The 21,200-nt window shown below is 42.2% G+C and overlaps 1 protein-coding gene across 19 annotated transcripts in view; it reads right to left on the bottom strand.

The window, feature by feature from the left end:
* Positions 1 to 10,159, bottom strand: part of RALGPS1 (Ral GEF with PH domain and SH3 binding motif 1) — a 617,170-nt gene extending 607,011 nt beyond the window's left edge. For 14 of the 19 annotated variants that reach the window (XR_013169371.1, XM_077145211.1, XM_077145224.1 and 11 more), the window contains exon 1: positions 9,871 to 9,966. The gene's annotated coding sequence lies outside the window, so the exon portion shown is untranslated. Of the gene's footprint in view, positions 1 to 9,484; positions 9,531 to 9,870 lie in introns of those variants that run through there. The other 5 variants (XM_077145262.1, XM_077145266.1, XM_077145230.1 and 2 more) reach the window with 5 other exon arrangements.
* Between the last annotated feature and the right edge of the window lie 11,041 nt (positions 10,160 to 21,200).

Below are 21,200 nucleotides of genomic sequence, written 5' to 3'. Positions count from 1 at the left end.
AAGATGTAGTGGAGAGGCCGGAGGGAACTGCCTGAAAATGTGGAGCTGTGTTCCAGTAGCCATGTTTCCTGATGATGATTGTATAATGATATAGCTTTCACAATGTGACTGTGTGATTGTGTCTGATGCCCCATTTATCTACCTTATCAACAGATGACTAAAACACACAGAATAAAGATGAATAATAGGGGGAACAAATGTTAAAATAGGGCGGGCCGCGGTGGCTCAGCGGGCAAAGTGCTTGCCTGCTATGCCGGAGGACCTCGGTTCGATTCCCGGCCCCAGCCCATGTAACAAAAACGGAGAAACAGAATACAATAAAACAAGAAAATGTTTGAAGATGTTTCCCTTTCTTCCTTCCTTCCTTCCTTCTATCCTTCCTTCCTTCTCTCTGTCTAAAAAAAAAAAAAAAAAAAAAATGTTAAAATAAATTTAAGAGTGAAATGCTGGTGGTCAGTGAGGGGGAGGGGGGTATGTTATGTGTGAATTTTTTGTTTTCTTTTTATTTCTTTTTCGGAATAGATGCAAATATTCCACGAAATGATCATTATGATGAATACGCAACTATGTGATGATATTGTGAATTACTGATTACATATGTAGAACGGAATGATCAAAATTTGCATTTGTTTGGTGTTTTTTGGTATTTCAAAAAAACTTTTAAATTAAAAAATAATAACAATAAGATCCTGTGAGTCTTCATTCAGCCCCATAAACTTTATTTCCATTATGGTAACACCCTGACACTGCATTATAGTTATTTATTTACTCATATCTGTCAAAGCTATGGGGCTCCTAAAACAAAGAACTGCAGCGTCTAGCTCAGTTATATGCTCAGTAAATTTTTACTCAAATGAAAAGCACAAATGAAATCAAGGTATCTTTCCATCCCCTTATGTAACCAAGGAAGAAAGAGACCAATCTTTAAAGCAATAAAAATGAGGTCAACTGCTACCTTGGAAATCATGGCAGGTAACATTTCAGTAATGTTAACTACTGAATGTTAATGGACACTAGTCTCTGGCTAGTTCCCAGCACCCAGTCATGCTGACTTTCTGTTACTTCCTTGAATTTACTATGCCCTTTCTCAGCTAGGACCATTACAGATGCAGTTTCACCTCTTCACCTGCCTAACTGCAATTTGTCCTACAGATGTCAGCTTGAAAGCCCTTTCCTCTGGAAAGCTGCCTTTGACCCTCCTAGCCAGGCAAGACCATCTTCTTTATGGCCTCTTAGTACCTTGTACTTCTCTTTTGTAGCTATCATCAGAACTGTAATTAAATTTTTGTAAACTTATTTGTTATTATTTGTACATTATTTTTATATTTATTTAACTTTGTTACTAGACTAGTAAACTACAAGATAACAAGCACTGGATTTGTCTTTTGGATGGACTGGCAGGCAAATAGATCTGGCAGGACAGGGAAAAATGAAGAATATCACCCAGGTCTCTTTATTCTGACTTAATACCCATAAAACATTCTCAAATCTTAAAAATGGCTTCTCAAACAGGCTTTCAAACTGAAAAAAAGAAGGCACTCATAGCAGGGATATTCCCGTTATTTGGAAAACAGTTGTCTTAAAACAAATTGATACACTGGCTTCATATCCAATGATCTCTCTATTAATACCAGGCTCCTCTCACAACAGTTCCACTAGTATTAATGCTTATATTGATAAACTGGGTACCAAGAATCTCTCAGCCCTAAGTTCTACCATAGCTATACTTCCGACAGTTCTCTGAGCTTACTCAGAGAATTTCTCTCTGCACATCAAAGCCATTATCCCTGAAGAATCAGCATAAGGATGAAATAACAGATGTTAAGAGGTGTTAAGTGTCGTACTTAATGATATCCTTTATGATGCAAGGGACCTCAGATCCAATCCATGTTCTCATTTTATAGATTCAAATCAAGCACCTGACATTCACCATTTACTTCTGTTCATTCAACAAATATTTATGGATCACCCACTATATACCCATACTATACTAGGCAAAGGGGACCCAACAGGGGGCTGCATTAACCTACATCAGGGAAGACAAACATAACCAACAATCACACTAAAAAGCATATAATGAGTTTCTGTTTGGAGTGATGGAAAAGTTTTGGTAACGGATGGTGGTAATTGGTAGCACAACATTGTGAACATAATTAACAGCACTGAAATATATATATTTGAATGTGGTTAAAAGGGGAAATTTTAGATTGTATATATGTCACTAGAATAAATTTTTTTAAATCAATAGGACTGTACAACACAAACAGTGAACCATAAGCCATGGACTAGTTAATAGTACAATTATAAATATGTTCTTTCATAAATTGCAACAAATGTACTACACTAATGCAAAGTGTTAATAATAGGGTGGTATATTAGCTAGGTTTCTCTAGAGAAATAGAATCAGGGGAGATATTCATAAAAACAAAATTTATAAAAGCATCTCATGTAACAGTGGGGATATAAGAGTTCAAGATTTGTGGGGCAGGCCATAAGCTGGCAGCTCCAATGAACAGCCTCAATGAACTCTCAGGAGAGGGTGGCTGGCTGGAGCAGAAAAAAATGATTCATTCTTCTGAATCCTTCTTAAAAGCCTTCTGGTAATTATATTAAGACTCACTCATTGCATTTGCAAGCAGCTATGAATGCTGCCAATGTGGTCATGATTTAAGTCCATGAAATGTCCTCACAGCAACCAGCAGGCCAGTGCTTGCCCAACCAGACAACTGGGCACCAACACATGGCTAAGTTGACACATGAACCTGACCATCACAGGTGGTATATAGGAACTCTATGTTTTATGCATGACTTTTCTGTAAACCTACAACTTCTTTAATTAAAAAAAAAAGTACACACACCAAAAAAGAACATATTATAGTTACACCCTGGGGTCAGGGTTCTGAAGGAAGGAAACCCGGTTCTATCATGAAGGACCCTAATATAGAACAGCTCAGAAATCTCCCCAAGGAAGTGACAATGGAGCTGAGAGTTGAATAATGGGCTGGAGTTAAGAAGGCCAAGAGGAGAGAGTTATACAAAATGAAGCTGGAGAAGTGAGCCAAGCCCAGACTATGCAGAGCTTACAAGCCAGGCTAATGGCTTGGCCTTTTTTCTAAGAGAAATTAGAAGCCATGAAGGGCTTTAAGTAGAGGGAATGATGTGCTCAAAAATTCTGGCTGCCCTGTACTAGTCCTGGGCTAGGCCCAAAATATGGTGAGAAGAACAAATGCAGACTCTTGCTCTGCAATGTCTAATGAGAGAGTCACAAGGAAGTCATCATAGCCACATGCTAGGTCAGTGTGCAGAGTGCTGTGAAAGCCCAATGTGGGAACAATCTATAAATTCTAGTGGACTGAAAGTATTGAGGACATGGTGCCAAATGAGGTGGATGAGGGGGTTACAGAAAGGACACAAGATAAGAAATATCTTAAAATAGTGAAAGTCACAAATTCCACATAACAAACCTTATGGCCACAAAAAGAGACACAGCAAATTTTTCTGAATTTATTAACTTGTTTTTCATAAATATTTAATTATTCAGAAATATACCAAAAGCACAGATTTCCCTTAACAGGTATATACAAAAGCAGGTGAGAATCATTATAGCTAATAAATAAGGATTTAATTACAGTCATTATTCCTCCATTCATCTTTAATAAGACAACTTTCAAAGAAACTCTTGAATGTGAAAGCCAAACATTTAAGTTTTCTTATTATTACTCAAGTAATTGACTTTATCTTAAAATAAAACTTTATAATAAAAATATTTAAATTCTAAAGAGGAAAACTATTATGTTACATTAGTTCATATTAAAGACCCCTCATTAACACAGAATCACAGAAAAGGAAACAGAAAGAACTTGGGACACCAGCCTCCAATTTCTGGACCAGTTTGAGACAGAGACCTGGTCCCCAGGGTGATACCACCCTCTCCCTCACCAGTACCCTACTGTCTTTGTGGGAACCAACCCTCCCATCTGTTATCCCACCTCAAAATGAGTCATCCTGGATGCTCTTGCCAGTCCCTATGGACAAGTTCATCTGAGTTTTATATATTCCTTATGCAATAACTCATAGAACTTCTATACACAATAAATTAATACCCACAAAAGCCAAACACCAACAAAGAAAACATCCCTAAAACCCTTTAATGTTAAAGGGGCTCATGATATACAAGTACTATGCTAAGTTTGTACCACATCATTTCCTTGCCTTCTTTTAAAAACCACTGGAGGTAAGTATTATCATACTTCTACAAATGAAGAAACAGAGGAGTGGTCACTTTCCCAAAGTCACAAGACTTATATGTGGTAGAGTCAGGACATAAATCCCCATATGTCTGATGCCAGACTCTATGCTTTAAGCACCACCCTATCCACTCTCTGATGCCCATAAGATGAATCTCTTGCAAAAAAACAACACAATGGGCAGGCCAGGGTGGCTCAGTAGGCAGAGTTCTCGCCTGCCCTGCCAGAAACCCAGGTTCGATTTCCGGTGCCTGCCCATGCAAAAATAAATAAATAAATAATAAAAATATAAAACACAATGGATTCAAAAGCTCTGCAGAAAAACCATGGAATGATTTGCTGTTCTGGGTCTTCATGGTCTCTGTTCTCCTCCGTAGGTACAAGTGAGATAAGTCTAACAAGTGCCCTTCCTTAGGGTAAACCCATGGAATTGATCAGTGTGAGATGAACTCCGGGCGAAAAAGGCAGGGAGAACAGTGGGGAGGAGACACAAGGCATAGCCTAAGAGTGCCTGTGAGGAATGTCCCAAGGATTCCTTGAGCACTTTGTAACTTCAGTGCAGATTTCTTGGACACCTTGCCCAACACCTTCACCACCCAACTAGCACCATTACTACTACTTTAGATTCCAGAGAAAACATCCAAAGAGGAAATCTTATTATTATCATCCACTTTACAGATAAGAACACTGAGACACAGAGAGATTAAGTAAATTGTCACAAGTCATACAGCCAGTAAGTGACAGAGCTGGACTTTGAATCATGGGCAGAACAGAAAATCAGTTCACAGCTACTAGTGAACAAATTCATTTTCCTTTTTATTCCTGTTCTCCGCCTCATATCCAGATAATCTGTTGTTCACTGGGACCAAAGCCAACTCTTTTGTAGAGGAAAACAAGGGATATCTCATTCTTCTTCTAAATAATGATTGCTAACTATTACTAAGTAAACATCATGGAGGAGGGGGTGTCAGGACATAAAACTGTGCTTACAATAACAATCAAAAGTATTTATTAAGGAGGAACTGTATGTACCAATATGGAACATTTTCTAATATATATTAAGTAAAAAATTAAGGAGAAAAGCAGATATATATATACATATGACACTATTCATATGTAAATATGAGATTATATAATAAACAAGAAACTGGAAATAGCAGTTGCCCCTAGGGCATCTTGAGATGAAAAAAATACTTTTCAATTTATTCCCCTTTGAACTATTTGCCTTTTTTTTTTTAACTTCTAAAAAAAAAAAATTATCCCCTGAGGGATGGGAGAAAGAATATGGAACTACTAAACCTCACCATCAGGGAATTCCCTGATACTGTGTCAAACTTTAGGGATACCCAAATCAACAGGCCATGCCCTTGATCTTGAGGCTTACTATTGTGAAGCTTATGTAGGTAGCAGAGAAGCTTAGACTACCTATAGGTATGCCTAAGAGTTACTTCTGGAGGATCTCTTTTGTTGTTCAGATGTGGCCTCACTCTCTCTAAGCCCAACCCTACAAGCGAAATCATTGCCCTCCGCCCTACGTGGGACATGACATCCAGGGGTGAAAGCTTCCCTGGTGGTGTGGGAGATGACTCCCATGGATGAATCCAGACCTGGCACCATGGGATCAACAATTCCATCCTGACCAGAAGGGGGAAAAGAAGTGCAATTAATAAAGTACCAATGGCAGAAAGAGTTCAAATAGAGTTGAGAGGCTACTCGGGAGGTTGCTCTTATGCAAGCTTGTTAGACCTTGCTACCTATCATAACCTGCAAACCCCCAACCAGCACCATTCAAGTCAATCCTAAAGAACACCTAGAGCATTATGTAAGATTCCACAAGGGCTCCAGGCACTAGAGTAACTTTCCAGAAACCTACAACCTCCAGATGGGTCCCTGGTCCAGATAAGTCCTGAAACCTACCCAGCCTCTCCAGAACATCAGATAGTTCCATCTCCCTATCCCATATTAGTGACAGACCTTTCCAGTACGAAAAATTTAGAATTGCCATAGCCCAAACACCCCTAAAGAGAGGGATGGAAAGATCAAAGGTAATGGTAGAGCTATACATAGAAGACACATATTCATCTAACAAATGAATATGAATGCTGAATCATTAAATTGATATTTCTTTTACTCTCCAGTATTTTAGAGAATCTAGAAGTAAAAACCTAAAATTGTGAAATTGTAACCCGTGTCAAAGTCTGAAATATGTTCTACAACAATTGTGGCATTTTACTTTGAAATTTATAGCTTTTTTGTACATATTTTATTGTTCACAAAAAAAAGAAGAAAAAAAGTTGATTGTGATGATAAAAAAATATTTAAACCCTCTAGCCTCCTATATTCTGGAGTAGCTAGAAGGAAAAATAAGAAGAGGGTCATATGGTAGCCCATGACAAACTCTGGGATCTGTCCTGTAACTACTTGTTGAAAAGTGCTTTGAAACTATTGCTTTTTTATTTCTTTGCTTTGTATGTATGTTATACTATACAATAAAAAAAAGTTTTTTATAAAAAAAAAAGAAGGAAAAAAAGTCAATTGTGATGATAAAAAAGTATTTAAGTCCTCTAGCCTCCCATATTCTGGAGCAGCTAGAAGGAAGAATAAGAAGAGGATCATATGGTAGCCCATGACAAACCCTAGGATCTGTCCTGTAACCACCTGTTGAAGAGTGCTTTCAAAACTATTGCTTTTTTTATTTCTTTGCTTTGTATATATGTTATACTATACAATAAAAAAAGTTAAAAATCAAAAAAGAAAAAGAAAATTAAAATATCCTTTAAAGAAACCATTTATCACCAGGCCTTTCCACATGCTCACATATATGTGATTACAACAAGGAAAAATAATGTACATTCATGAACAAAAACTGGATTACTTAATTTGTGGTGATGCAGGACTGTGAAACAATTTTTGTTTTTCATGTTGAAATTCACTAATTTCACTAATGATGTTACAATATTTTTGTGCAATAAATAAAATGCATTTTGAAGGTACAAATACAACATACATACACACAAGCAATAGGAATAATCGACCACACTTTCTTCCTAAAGTCCTTCATCAGTTCCTTCAACAAGTACTTATTGACTACCTATTATGCTAAACAGGCGATTAGTTTCCTTCCTCCTCCTTTTCAAGAAAATATGGCAGCATGCTAATCAGCACGCCAGGGCTGGGATGACTCTTGGTGATGGCATGGTTTAAGGCCCTCCTCACTTAGCTAAGAAAAGTGAAGGTCCCAGCATTTCCAGTCCAACACTCCTCATATGCCACATGTTGTTCTGAGTTGCTCATGTTGAAAGCTGGGTGGGAAGGGAGAGGCAGAAAGGGATCCTAACATTAAGTACTTTCCCATATCTAGTCTCATTTATTCTTCGCAATAACCTCACAAGGTGAACATGATTAACCCTGCTTTACAAATAAGGAAACCAAAGCTCTGAGAAAGTAAGAAACTGGTTTTGGTTCACATAGCCAGGAGGTGAGTCCTCAAACGCAGACCTGTCCGATTTTCCAGTCAGAGTTCTTATTCATCCCCAGAACACTGTAAAGGCCAGATCACAAAGAGCTTTGGATGCAATATTTCCCATTCATGCAGTTTATTTCTTAACCCTGAATGTTGCCACTCTAATAATAACAAATCAAAAAGCCAGTCCCCCTCATTATCAATACATGTTCTATCTTTTCTTTACCACCAAATTTTGGCTTTTCTGTTTAACCTAGAGAGCATAATGGTTACCCAGATGGCAGAAGTCTCTGAAAGCCATTTACATGGTTTCAGACCTGTGCATATGAGGCCCCATTCCATCAAGACAGAATGGAACAACTCACACATGACACTTCTAGACCCTCAGGAAAATTACCACACAAGCACAAGACCCATAAGGGCCTATTCCTGAGAGGCCATCTCTATGGTGCCACTGAGTCACCACCGCACCAGCCTGAGGTAGTGAGGGAAGCTGGAAGCCAGCACCATGTTGTATGATCCCCATAAGCCTCAGAGCTTCTGAAGTGGACAAAAATGCAGGCTAGGAGAGAATAAGCCTCTCCCTCCCACTTCTTTTCTGTCCACACAATGCAAGTAGGAGGAAATATCATTCTGACTGGTCAAACTTCTAATGAGCAGACGCAGTGGGTCTTGAGTCACACATATGGGTATGGGACACTCTTCTGAACAGAACGCCCCATCATCTTGCTTCCTTCTCTCTGTCCCTGTGGGAAACTAATGAAGTTCTGGCATTCCCTTCTCTTTGGTGATTTCCTTCTGGAATGTGATAAAATAGGGACTCTTATTTGGATAGAGAAAGAAATTCCACAAGGCTCAGGCCTAAATCTCATGCTTCAGCTCGGAGGCCTCACTAGGGTTGGGGTCTAAAGGTCAGCAAACAAATGTTGCTTTGCTTGCCATTTGCCATAGCTCCCTCAGAAGGAGGGGCAGTCACCATCTGAAACAGGACTGAATCTTTTGGGGAGCCCAGTCACAAACCTCATCACAAATTTCAGGAACGTAGCCCATTCTCACCACTTGACTAAATCTCTTCCGATTTCCCAATCCCAGAATCCAACCTGTCCATCCACACAAGAAGGGTAGGACTACTTAACTCTATTCAACAATTGGCTCATTAAGCATTGTTTCATCGGATACTCTCAAGGCTTCTGGAGGCACATGGGGCAGGTACCATTATGCTCGTTTTGCAAAGGAGGAGACAAAGCTCAGAGAGATGAAAGACACCTTCAACTCCAGGTAACACAACCAAAAGCCTGATTCCTGCTCTTCTTTCTCACCAGGCTACCGTTTCATTATTTTTGAGATAAGCGCTGTTAAGGTTTGCAGCGGCATCAGGAACCAACAAGCCTTAATCTTCACGCTAACTATTCTTCATTACTCGAAACGGCCTATCACCTAATAAAAGTCAATCCCAAACCCTATCCAGTCATGTCCCGCGCAAGAGCAAAAAGGAACGCCTGAGATGCGAAAACAAGAGCGCCCTACTTAGAGTCTTGCATGGCAGTCAGCGAAGAGGCAGCTGGCCTAGTAGCCAGGGTAGTTGAGATCCAACTCCGAGTCAAAAGAGACTCAAGCAGACCTGGTCGGCCCTTCCCCGTCCAGTGGCAACCCTGGAAGCCTCTAGAATCCTCGCAGACCTCAAAGCTCCCACCCCCATTCAAAGCCCCCCCGATCAGCGGAGCGGGCGGCCTTCCCTTCTCCAGCGACCATTCGACCTCCGCCCGCTCCTCACCTGTGGCCCCGCTTCCGGACCTGCAATCACTGTGGGCCCCGCCCCTGAAGGTCTCCCTAGATCCGCCCTCTTGCACCTGTATTTTCCTCGGGCCCCACCTCTCCAGCCACTTTGGCCTCACCTTGCAGCCCCCCTCCCAACCGCAAACCTGCAGTCCCGGGGCCCCGCCTAACCGCCTCCTCAGCCCCACCCCCTGAGCCTGCGGCCTCTCTCCACCGCCACCTCCGCACCGACTGGGACCAGGGCACCTGGGGCCCCGAGCCCAGCTGGCCGCAAAGCCCCTAGCCCTGCGGGACGCAGCCCCCCTTCCACATGTCCCGGCCCCGCCTCCCGCACCCAAGCCCCTCCCCGGCCCCAGCTGCCCCTCCGGGTCCCGCCCCCCGCACCTGCAGCTCCCTCCGGTCCGGCCCTCAGGGCCCCGCCCCGCGGGCGCCTCTCTCTCCGCCCGCTCGCGCTGCCGCCGCAGTCCGGGCCAGTCACCTTGACGCCGGCCGCAGTGGCTGCCGCCGCCTCCTCATGACCCTGAGAGTGGTCCAGGCGGCAGCGGCGCCTTCGCTGGGGGGCTGAGGCCCGGCCGAGCCAAGCCGGGGCTGGGCCCGGAGCAGCGGGAGTGCGGACGGACGCGGGAACCAAGCCGGTGCCCCGCCGCAGTAGGAACCGTCCGCTCTCGGGCCTGACCGGCGGCCCGCACAGCCAATCGGCGCGCGATGTCAGACCAGGCGCCCCAACCAGCTCTTCGTAAAGGCGGAGACATGCAAATCAGCCCTCAGGTCGCGTCAGTGCGCAGCTGCGGCAGCCGCTGGTCCTCCTGACCTGGGCCTCGCTATAGTCCCCGGACGCGCTATCAGGCTGCAAGGATGCTCTGCTGCCAGCACACTCCACTCAGCGCGCCACCACGCCCATCCTCTTTCTGGAAATAAGAGTGTACCTTTTACCCCAAATGTCCTTCCAGGCCTCAGCCGATAACCTCTTTAAGTCTGTACCTAGGACTTAACGTTTTCAACAAAAAATGTTTTGTGAGAGGGACATCACCCTGGTGCCTATTCTTTACAACTCGGAGGTAGACACCGAGTTCGAAACGTTAGAGTCGGAAGAAAGCTCAGAAACCATCAGGTCAATCCACTTACAGCTGGGTACGCTTGGGCCCTATGAGGTGAAGGTACTTGCTCAAGACCACACAAGTGTGAAACTGGGAGATAGGCCTGTCTCCTGGCTTCCTAGTCACAGATATTTTATCCTGTGCCAGGCACAATGAGGTAGGCAGAGGGCTTAAATAACTTGCTTAATGCCCTGAGATAATAGGTTGCCTTAAAGTCCTGAGCCACAGCAAAACTGTTCTGCCTCCCACAGAGAGGCCCTATGCCCTGTCTTAGGCTGAATCATTCTCAGAAACATAGATAAGCAGAACATCATTTTGACAATTTTCAAATTCATTTTGTAGTAATATCAGAGTATGGAAAGATGTAGCTACTGTGCTTCCCAAAGTTTTTGGAAGAAAAAAGGAAAGAAATACACTCAGTTAAGAGTTAAATTCTTTCTAGGTAAGCTGGGGATCACTGAGGGAGATCTCTCCATTTTTGTATTAAAAAAAACAACAGCTATTAAAGAAGATGTTTGTTTACTTAAAGAGAACAAGAGCCAGTTCTGCACAGAGCCTTTGGACTCAGAAACGCTCAGGGTAGGGGCTGAGTGCACAAGACCCAGAGACAGACTAGACTGCCTGAGTCTACACCCTGTTATGCCAGAAGCAAGATGTGCATGTGAGCGTTACATAACATCTCTGTGCCTCAGCTTCTTCAGTGTTGAATGAGTATGCTGAAAGGAGCATCCCCTTCAGAAAAACGGTTGGAAGGATTAAATGAGATGATAACCCCAAAGCCTTTGGAAGAAGGCCTAGAACCTGAAGGAGCTCAATGAATATCTGTTACTATTATTTCTACTTGTGTGACTTGCAATATATGCTTGCTAAATGGCACCTGTTATTTTTGTTATGTTTATGCATAGTTTCTAAATTGTTTTCAGTGAACACATTTCTTTTGAATTATATCGAAAGTTGTATGCTCAACTAAAAATATGGGCAAATGATCTGAATTGACATTTCTACAAAGAAGATATACAAATGTCAATAAGCACATGGAAAGATACTTTATTAGCCATGAAGGTAATGCAAATCAAAACTATAATAAGATACTACTTCACACCCACTAAGATTACTATAACAAATAAGAAGGAAAGTAACAAGTGTTGGTGAGGATTTGCAGAAATTGGAACCCTTATACACGTCTAGTGAAAATGTATAATAATGCAGCCTCTTTGGAAAACAGTCTGGCCATTCCAAATAGTGAAACACAGAGCTATCATATGACCTAACAATTCCACTTCTATGTATATAGCCAAGAGAAATTAAAACATATGTCCACACAAAAACTTTTACACCAATATTCATTGCAGCATTATTCATAATAGCCAAAAGTGGAAATAACCCAAATGTTGATAACTGATGAATGGATCAATAAAATGTGGTATATCCATACAATAGAACATTATTTGGCAAAAAAAAAAAAAAAAAGGAAATGAAATACTGATACATGCTGTAATGTGTATGAATCTCGACAGCAGTATACTAAGTGAAAAGAAGCAAACATTTATCTGAAATGTCCAGAAAAGGCAAATCTATGGAGACAGTAATTTAGTGGTTGCCTAAGGTTAGGGGGATGGGGAGATAGGGAATGATGACTAAGGATGTAAGGTTTCTCTTGGGGGTGATAAAAATGGTCTAAATTTAATTGTGGTGGTGGTTGCACAACTCTGTGAATATACTGAAAGCCCTTGAATTTTATACTTTAAATGGGTTAATTGTATGGTATGTTATTTTCTCATTAACATTGTTTTTAGAAAGTTATTGTAAAGATCTGATCAATCATGTTTATCCCCATGCTCAGACATTGTGAGACAGGATGTGGAGAGGATCTCATCTGTGTCCCCTGGAGTTCAGACCACCCACGATCAATGTCATGTCCTGATGGAGTGGGCCAGCTCTCCCATCTCATGTTTATGAGTCACGCTCTGTGAAAGGAAGAAACTTTTGACCCACAGGAGGAAAGGGGAGTTGGTCAAGGAAAGTTGACCAAGGGGCAATCCCCCAGCACAGCTGCATCCACATGGACTTGTACCTTATGGAGAGCCAGGCTGTGGGACAGTTTAAGGATTTGTTCTCATTAACAATGATGGTCAACAAGAAGGCTATAGTGGACAGATACTAGAATGGCCTCCATGATCCCTGCCTCCCAGTGTCCATAGCCTTGCATATCCCTTCCCTTGAATGTGGTCTAGACCTGAACTACTCCTAAAATAGAAAATGGCAAAGGTGAGGTGATGTGTATGATTATCTGTAAGTAATTATGTTGCACAAGATTGTAACCCATTCTGCAAGAAAACTCTCTCTTCTGAGTTTTTAAAAACAATTAGCCACATTGCAAGGTGCTGAGAGCAGCCTCTGAGCAACAGTCAGCAGGAAACTGGGGCTCTCAGTCCAGTAGCCTGTGAAGAACTGAATGCTGCCAACAACCATGCAAGCATGGAAGTTGATCCTTCCCTTGTAAAGCCTCAAATTTGACTGCAGCCCCAGCCTTGTGAGACCCTGAGCAGAGGACTTATCTAGACTGTGCCCAGATTCTTGATGCACAGAAACTGTGAAATAATAAATGCATGTCGTTTTAAGTCCCTAAGTGTGTGCTACATTGCTATTCAGCAATAGATAGCTAACATAAGGGGACAACCCACCCTTTCCTGGTGCCCAAGAGGCAGCTTATATGCAGAGGTCATCAGCATCTAGGTGCAGAAAGGATTCTGGGACAAAGTGCTCCTCCAGGTGCTGGGAGCTGATGTCTTGGGGCCATCAGGGGTCAGAGGACAGGGCACAAAAAAGCACCATCATTGGGAGCACAGTAGCAGTAGTGAAGTGCACCCAAGGGGCTTTCAGGAAAAGCTAGCCATCAACATGGGTGGCAGGGATAGACTGCAAGAACAGGTCTTTTGAATGAATTTTGAATTCAGTCAGTTCTAGGAAATAATCCTTGCTTTGCCACTTGCTGGCAGTTTGGCCTTGGATATGTGTTCAAACATCTCCATGTCTCAGTTTTTGCGTTTGTAAGAAGGTACCTACCTTGCAGGGTTCTCCTGAGGAAAGGTAATTTAATGTCACTGAGACAAAAAAACACATTGGGGTTGCCAGGGGCTGGGGGCATTGGTGGGAGGAATGGGGAGTGGCTATTTAATGCCTATGGGGTCTCCTTTTGGGGGCAATGAAAATGTTCTGGAACTAGATAGTGGTGATGGTTGTGCAAGATTTGTGAACGTACTAAATGCCACTGAATTGTTCACTTTAAAATGGTTAACAGTAGATTTATGGTATGTATATTTTTTAACCACATTTTTTTAAAAGTCATGATCCCTTGCTCAGTCCCCAGGCCTGAGCCAATCTTCAGGTCCAAAACTCATCAACTGAAGAGGTATGTGGTCAGATCCTAGGAGGAAGGACCTATGAGGAAGGACAACACTATGACAAGTATATACCATGATGATTCCTTCAGTCCCTCCCCAAAGTGATTATAGCCACTTAATCAAATGACTAAACATCGGGGAAAAAGAAACAAACATTTAAAGAATATTGGACACAGGATTTGAGTTGACATTGCTATCCAGAGACCCAAAGCATCATCATGGTCTTCCTCAGAATAGGAACCTAAGGGGAACAGGAAATAAATGAAATCCTAGCTGAAGTCCAGCACATAGTGGGCCCATTGGGTCCACACCCTTCCCATGGTGGTAATTCCTCCAGTCCCTGAGTATATAAATAGAACTGATACACTTGGCTGTTGGAATACACTCCACATTGGGTCCTTATTCTGTGGAATAAGAACTATCATAGAGGGGAAGGTCAAAGGATAACCTCTGAAACTGCCCCTCACTCTGAGCAAATGAAAAACAATATTGTATGCTAGGGGAGATGAAAAAATTAGTGCCACCATTAGTGCTACTTAAAGGATACAGGATTGGTGACTCCTACCATATCTCCATTTGTTTTGCCTATCCAGCTCCCACAGACACTAGATGGACCTTAAAGAATGACCAGTGGCATTTAGTAGACCAAGGATCAACAAACTTTTTTTGCAAGACACCATAAAGTAAATATGTTAGGCTTTGTGGGCTATAACTGTCTCTGTCACACTATGCAACTCTGCCATTAGTAATGCAAAGGCAGCCATAGATTACACATAAATTAACATGTGACTGTATTTTTAAAAACTACTATTTATAGGTGCTAAAATTTCAATTTCATGTAATTTTCATGGGTCATGAAATATTATTCTTTCTTTTTATCAAACATACAAAATATTTTTAAAACATCCTCAGCCCATATGCTATACAAAATCAGGCAGCAGGCCAGATTTGGCCATAGGCTATAGTTTGTTAACCCTTGCCATGGAATACTGAAGGTCTAACCAATTAATAACCTCAGTTATACTTCCTGTGGCAAATATGGTATTATTGCTAGAGCAGACTAATAAGGCCTCAGGTACATGGAGAATGTCTTCTTTTCTATTCCTATTATATAAGAAGATCAGAAACAGTTCTGTGGACAGACAACCATATTCATTTATGATTTTTCCTGGGGCCTATGTCAACTCTTCTGCCATCTGTCATGATATAGTCCAAAGGAATCTGGACTTACTAGGCATCCCACAGAACATCAAACTGGGGATCTTCTAACATCATGCTAATTGGGACAGGGTAAAAGAGAGGCTAGTTCACTTGGTAAGACACGTATACTCCAGAGGGTGGGAAGTAAGCCATATGAGGAATCAAATCTTGACTACATCAGTGAGGTTTTTAGGTGTCCAGTGGTCAAAGGTATGCTTGGATATCCCCTCCAAAATAAAAGACAAATTGTTGAAACTGTATCTCCTACAACAAAGAAGGAAGTATAGTGCCTGATAAGCTGCTTCTGTATTTTGGAGTCAACATATTCCACGGTTGGAAATATGTCTCCATCCCATATACCAGGTGACACAGAAGGCTGCCAGATTTTAGTGGGGCCTGGAGCAGGAAAGAGCTCTACAGAAGATCCAGGGTGTGGAGCAATCATCCCTACTGCTTATGATCTGTCAGGCCTTATGGTGTTACAAGTGTCAGTAGTGAGAAAAGATACAATATGGAGTTTATGACAAACTACAGTAGGAGAATCACAATGCAGTGTTCTAGGATTCTGGAACAAACCCATACCATCCACAACAGAAAAGTAAATGCCCTTTGAGAAACAGCTCTTGCCATGTTACTGATCCCTGGCAGGGATGGGACACTTGATCATGGGACATCAAGTGACCATGTGTCCAGAACTACCCATTATGAACTGGGTTCTTTTGGCTCCTCCAAGTCATAAAGTCAGACAGGCTTATTAACAGTCCAACATAGACTGGAAATGGTACACCCATGACCAGACCTGTGCAGGACCAGATGGCATGAGTAAGGTATCCCAAACCCCCAAGTTTCACCAGTGCATATGGAGGGAGAAGAAGAGTTCGTATATGACCTATTGAAAGATGGGAAGAAAAAGTCACATATGGACTGACTCAATATATGGATACAAGTTGAAAAACGAGAGTGACAGCTCTATAGCCACATTCAGGAGCAGCCCTGAAATAGAGTGAACGGTGAAATCTTCCCAAAGGGCAGAGCTACGAATGGTTGAAGGAGAAATGCCCCAAGGTGAGTGTGCCAGTTTGAATCTCTGGTGGACCCCAGAAAAGCCATGTCCTTTAATCCTCATTCAATATTGCTGGCTGGGAGTATTTTGATTGTTCCCATGGATATGTGACCCACCCAGTTGTGAGTGGTAACTTTTGATCAGATAGCTTCCATGGACCTGTGACTCCACCTATTAATCCTTTCAAAGAAGAAACATTTTGGAGAGAATCCCTTTTTTGTAGAGCCACAAGAAAGCCAGCAGACGTCACCATGTTTGCCATGTGCCCTCCCAGCTGAGAGATAAATATTGAACATCATCGGCCTTCTAGAACCAATCTTTCCCTGGATGCCTTAGATTGGACATTTCTATAGACTTCCTTTTAATTGGAACATTTTCTCGGCCTTAGAACTGTAAACTAGCAACTTAAGAAATTCCTCTTTTTAAAAGCCTTTCCATTTCTGGTATATTGCACTCTGGTAGCTAGCAAACTAGAACAGTGAGTATATATATTCCTGGGCAGTGGCCATTGACCTGGCTGTCTAATTAGGGGACTGGAAGAAAAAGGACTGGAAAACTAGAGACAAAGAAGTCTGGGGCAGATGCATGTGGATGGATATGTGGGAATGGCCAGGAAGTATGAAGATGTTTGTATCACATGTCAATATCCACCAAAAAGCTTCTACCGTGGAAGAGGCACTGAAAAAACAAGAAGACAAAAGGACTTGGCCATTTGACATTAAACCAGACTTCATCATCAACCACCCCAGAGCTGGAACAGTGGGTACATTAAGAGTGGTCACAGTTGCAGAGATGGTAGGCACATATGGGTGCAACAGCATGGATTCTCATCAAAACCGATCTAGCTACTTCTGCCTCTGAATGTCCAACTTGTCAGCAACAGAGACCAATATTGAGCCACCAATATGGCACTATTCTACGATGAGACCAACTGGCCACTTAGTGTCACTTAGTGACATTGGCCTCCTTCCATCCTCAAAGGACCAGCATTTCATCCACTCAGGTACTCTCCCATTGCAGTTATAGGCTTTATTTTACTGCTCACAAAGCCTCAGTCAGCATTACTATCTTGAGGCTTACAGAATGCTTGATCCATGAGCTTGGAATCTCACACACCATAGTATCCAACCAGGGGCCCACTTTAAAATAGAGTGGTACAGAAATAGACCCATTGACCATAGGACCTACTAGTCATGTCACATACCACAAAACTCAGAGGCAATTGCCCCTGGAAGGCTAGAATGGCCTTCTAAAAGTACAAATGAATTTCTGCTTCAGAGAAAACACTCTGAAAGGATGGGATGCTATCCTTCAGGATACCCACAGAGTATTTATTAAATCAGGGACCACTATAATGTGCTATGGTACCAGTAGAGTAGAAAGAATGCCATGGATCTAGGAACCAAAGAGTGGCCTCACAGTTATTCCTAATGAGCCACTGGGGGATTTTGTGCATCCCTTCCCTGCAACTCTGGGCTTTGTATGGTTGGTGGTCTTGGTCTCCCAAAAGGGTGTTCTCTTACCAAAGGACACTGTAAGGGTCCCATCAAATCTCAAGTTATGGCTACTGCCAGGGCACTTTGTACTTCTGGTGCTCAGGGACCAGCAGATGAGAAGAGGAGTCAGCATGCCAGTAGGGAAGAGATAGGGTCACTTTGACACAATGGGAACAGAGAGGGGTATGTGTGAAACCCAAGGGGATATGCTTAAGTATCCCTTGATACTCCTTTACTCCACTGTAACTGTGAATGGACAGAGGCAGCAATGATAGACTGAAAAAAAGGTACAATTATCAATGTCCAGACCCCTCAGGAATGAAGGTTTAGATGTCAGGGTACAAGGGTGCACCAAGCAAGGAGGAAGCTGGAATAGATAAATGATGGGAATCTAGATCGAGACATAGGTCACAGTAATGACCTTGGCTTTAATTCTGAATAATGAAGAATATGGAAACCCACTGAAGACTTTTGAGAAGACGAGTATCATGACCTGACTACCATTTTAACAGTATCGCTCACAGTGTTGCAGTGAAGTGGAAGGGAAATGAGGGTTGAAGCAAGGAGACTTGATAAGAGACGAGTGCAATAAGATGAGAGAGGATGGTGATTCGAATTGGAGTAGAAGCGTGGAGGTTGTGAGAAATGATCATATTGTGCATCATTACTAGTAATGTGACCCCATCTTCATTAACAGGCTGCTGAGACCTGAAACCTGGTAAACAGGTATATTAATTAGGGTCAAGTTGGGAAAACAGAAACTACACAAGGCATTTAAAGAGAAAGAATGTAATAAAGGAAATTGGTTAAACAGATGTTGGATGTCTGAAAATGCTAAGTTGAAACAATGAAATAATATGCAGTAACTGAAGGAAGCAGCTCCTGTTCTTCAGGTTGAAGGGATAAAGAAAAGAGGCTGGGGTTAACAAACCTAGATATTAGGAAAGGAAGCTCCATGAAGCTGTGACTCAGGCCTCTGAGGAATAGGCACTGTCCAGCTGGTGCTGGTATTTCTGAGGGAGCATGATAAGTCTGGTTCCAGTAGTGCCAGAAAAAACTGAAAGCTGGAAACAACTGCTCTTGCCAGAGTGGAGGGCCATCTGCTGGCTGATGCTGATAGAAACTGCAAACAGAGAATTCTTTTTCTCCTGATTTCCTTTTTCCCTCCAGTACTCCCTATCAGTAGATCCTAACAGGAGGCCAGCTGGTAAAGTAGAAATGCAGTTTTCACAGTCCCACCTCTGGCACTACAAAACAGGTATACGAGGTGGATTTTGTGACTAAGAGTTAATAGCTTATATACTTACATAGTCCACCCTGTTAGTCCACATCCACCATTCAACAAATATTTGAATGTCCATGTCAAAACAACCTTATGATTCACTTAGTAAGATGCAACTAGGTAGCAAAGACACTTTCAACCTCTCCCAAAAAAAGAAGAAAAATCCCAAGCTGTCATAGTAACAAAAAAGGCATGGTATATATTTCTGGACAATATTAATCATTCCTTTAATTCAGTCACAGTCAAACGGAATATTCTGTAATCCAAAGAATTAATTGTAAAGCTAATCACCTTCATCAACCCATATACACTGAGACTTCAATTAGCCACTCCACCACTTTTCAGACAGCAGCTTCTTGTAATGGGGTGCATAGTAAGACCACTGAATTCCATCTGCATCAGTCTATTGCCCAGTTTTTTTGGCTATGAAGTTAATTCATAGATCAGAAACAACATTGACTAGAATAAGATGATTGCGAATGAGGCACTCCATAAGTATATGGATGGTCCTGCTGGCACATACATTGCAGGGAGGCAAGGCAAAATCACATTCAGAATACTCTCTTCCAGTTATGACAAATTGTTTTCTTCCATGGTGGAAACAGTCTAATGTAATCACTGTAACACCAGGTAGCAAGAAGTTCTCCTTGGAGAATGGTGCCATATTGGGCTACCTGCTTTTGTCAGTTAAACACTCAGCAGTGGCTTACAACCAGAACAGCCACGGTGAAGTAAGTCCATATTGTTAAGCCCATGTAGATCCATCCCTTCCACCATTGCCACTTTTCCATGTGTCCATTGGGCAAGCACTGTGATAGGTGAGGAAAGATGCTGATTGACTTAAACAAAACCTGTCATCCTGTCCACCTGACTATTGAGACCCTACTCTGAAATGGACACCCTTTGGTTAGCCTTCACATGTCATATTAATATAGTGGTAGATTATTTGCAAAGATGCCCACTATAATTTCTCCCATCCTTGCATGCATGACCCTTTGCATTCTGACTTTTCCACTTCTCCCACCAAAAGGCAGTCTATTTCCTAAACCTGGAATCTGGGCTGGCCTTAGGACTTGGTCAACAAATAGAAGGGAGTGGAAGTAACATTGGTGGCCTCCAAGCCTAGGCCTCAAGAGGCCTTGCAGTTTCTGCACTCTTGGTACCTTCTACTGCCCACTCTTCCACTGCCTTGTGCAGAAGCCCAAACTAGCCTGCTGGAGGCACATAGCCTAGTCAACAGCCAGCCCCACCTGTCAGACACGTGAGGCTATCATAGACTTCCAGCCCCAGTTAAACTACTGGATGGCTGTGTGACTTCAAGCAAAACCAACAGAAGAACCAATCAGCTAAGTCCAATCCAAATGTTGAACCATAGGATCATGAGAAGATGAAGTGGTTATTGTTTCAAACCACTAAATTTTGGGGGTGGCTTGTTATATAGCAATAGGTAACATTCTATGCGCAATATAAGAGGTATACTGACATATCTCTTCTCCAAGCCTTCTTGTGACTATCTTCTAGTCCTATTCTTCCTAAGTTCCTGACTATCCAGGCAAGCCATTGTTCACTGCTCATGCATCTCTGAACAATTGTACTTCTGGTCACCTCTCAGACCACACAAAACAGACAATCAAAGGTATTGTCCACGGGGAGGATTTCTCTTCACACTGTTTTCCAGAGACATTTTGGGAAGAGCTATAATTTTTAACATATATTTCCAGTTTGTGCCAACATAGGTATGGATTGAGGCTATGTATTACACTGCAGAAGAGAAGGCAATTCAGCAGGAGTAGATGTCATGGGTATTTGAATCATCTACTCATGCAACTTACTTGTACCTTCTGGACACTCTTCAATCCAATCTCTTATGCATCATTTACACTTGATGATGGATTGCTTCCGCACATATCCAGTCTTACGGAGGATCAGATAATACCCAGTTCATAATAGACAACTTAGTCATGTGGTCATTCATTGTTCCAGGATTCAGTGTTCACTTTCAGCTAGGGCTCAGTAGCAAGACAGGAGCTGTTTCTCAAAAGGAAAAAATTATCTGCAGAAGAGGAAGTGGCTTTGCAGAGGTCTGAATTGTAATTCTACTGGGGCTTGGTAGAGACTCCACACAGCAATCTATTTGCCACAGGCACTTGGAATATCATAGGATCTGCTGGG

This window comes from Tamandua tetradactyla, chromosome 2 (assembly GCF_023851605.1).
Source record: "Tamandua tetradactyla isolate mTamTet1 chromosome 2, mTamTet1.pri, whole genome shotgun sequence".
NCBI classification, from domain to species: Eukaryota; Metazoa; Chordata; class Mammalia; order Pilosa; family Myrmecophagidae; genus Tamandua; species Tamandua tetradactyla.
This window is presented reverse-complemented; position numbering and strand designations above follow the sequence as displayed.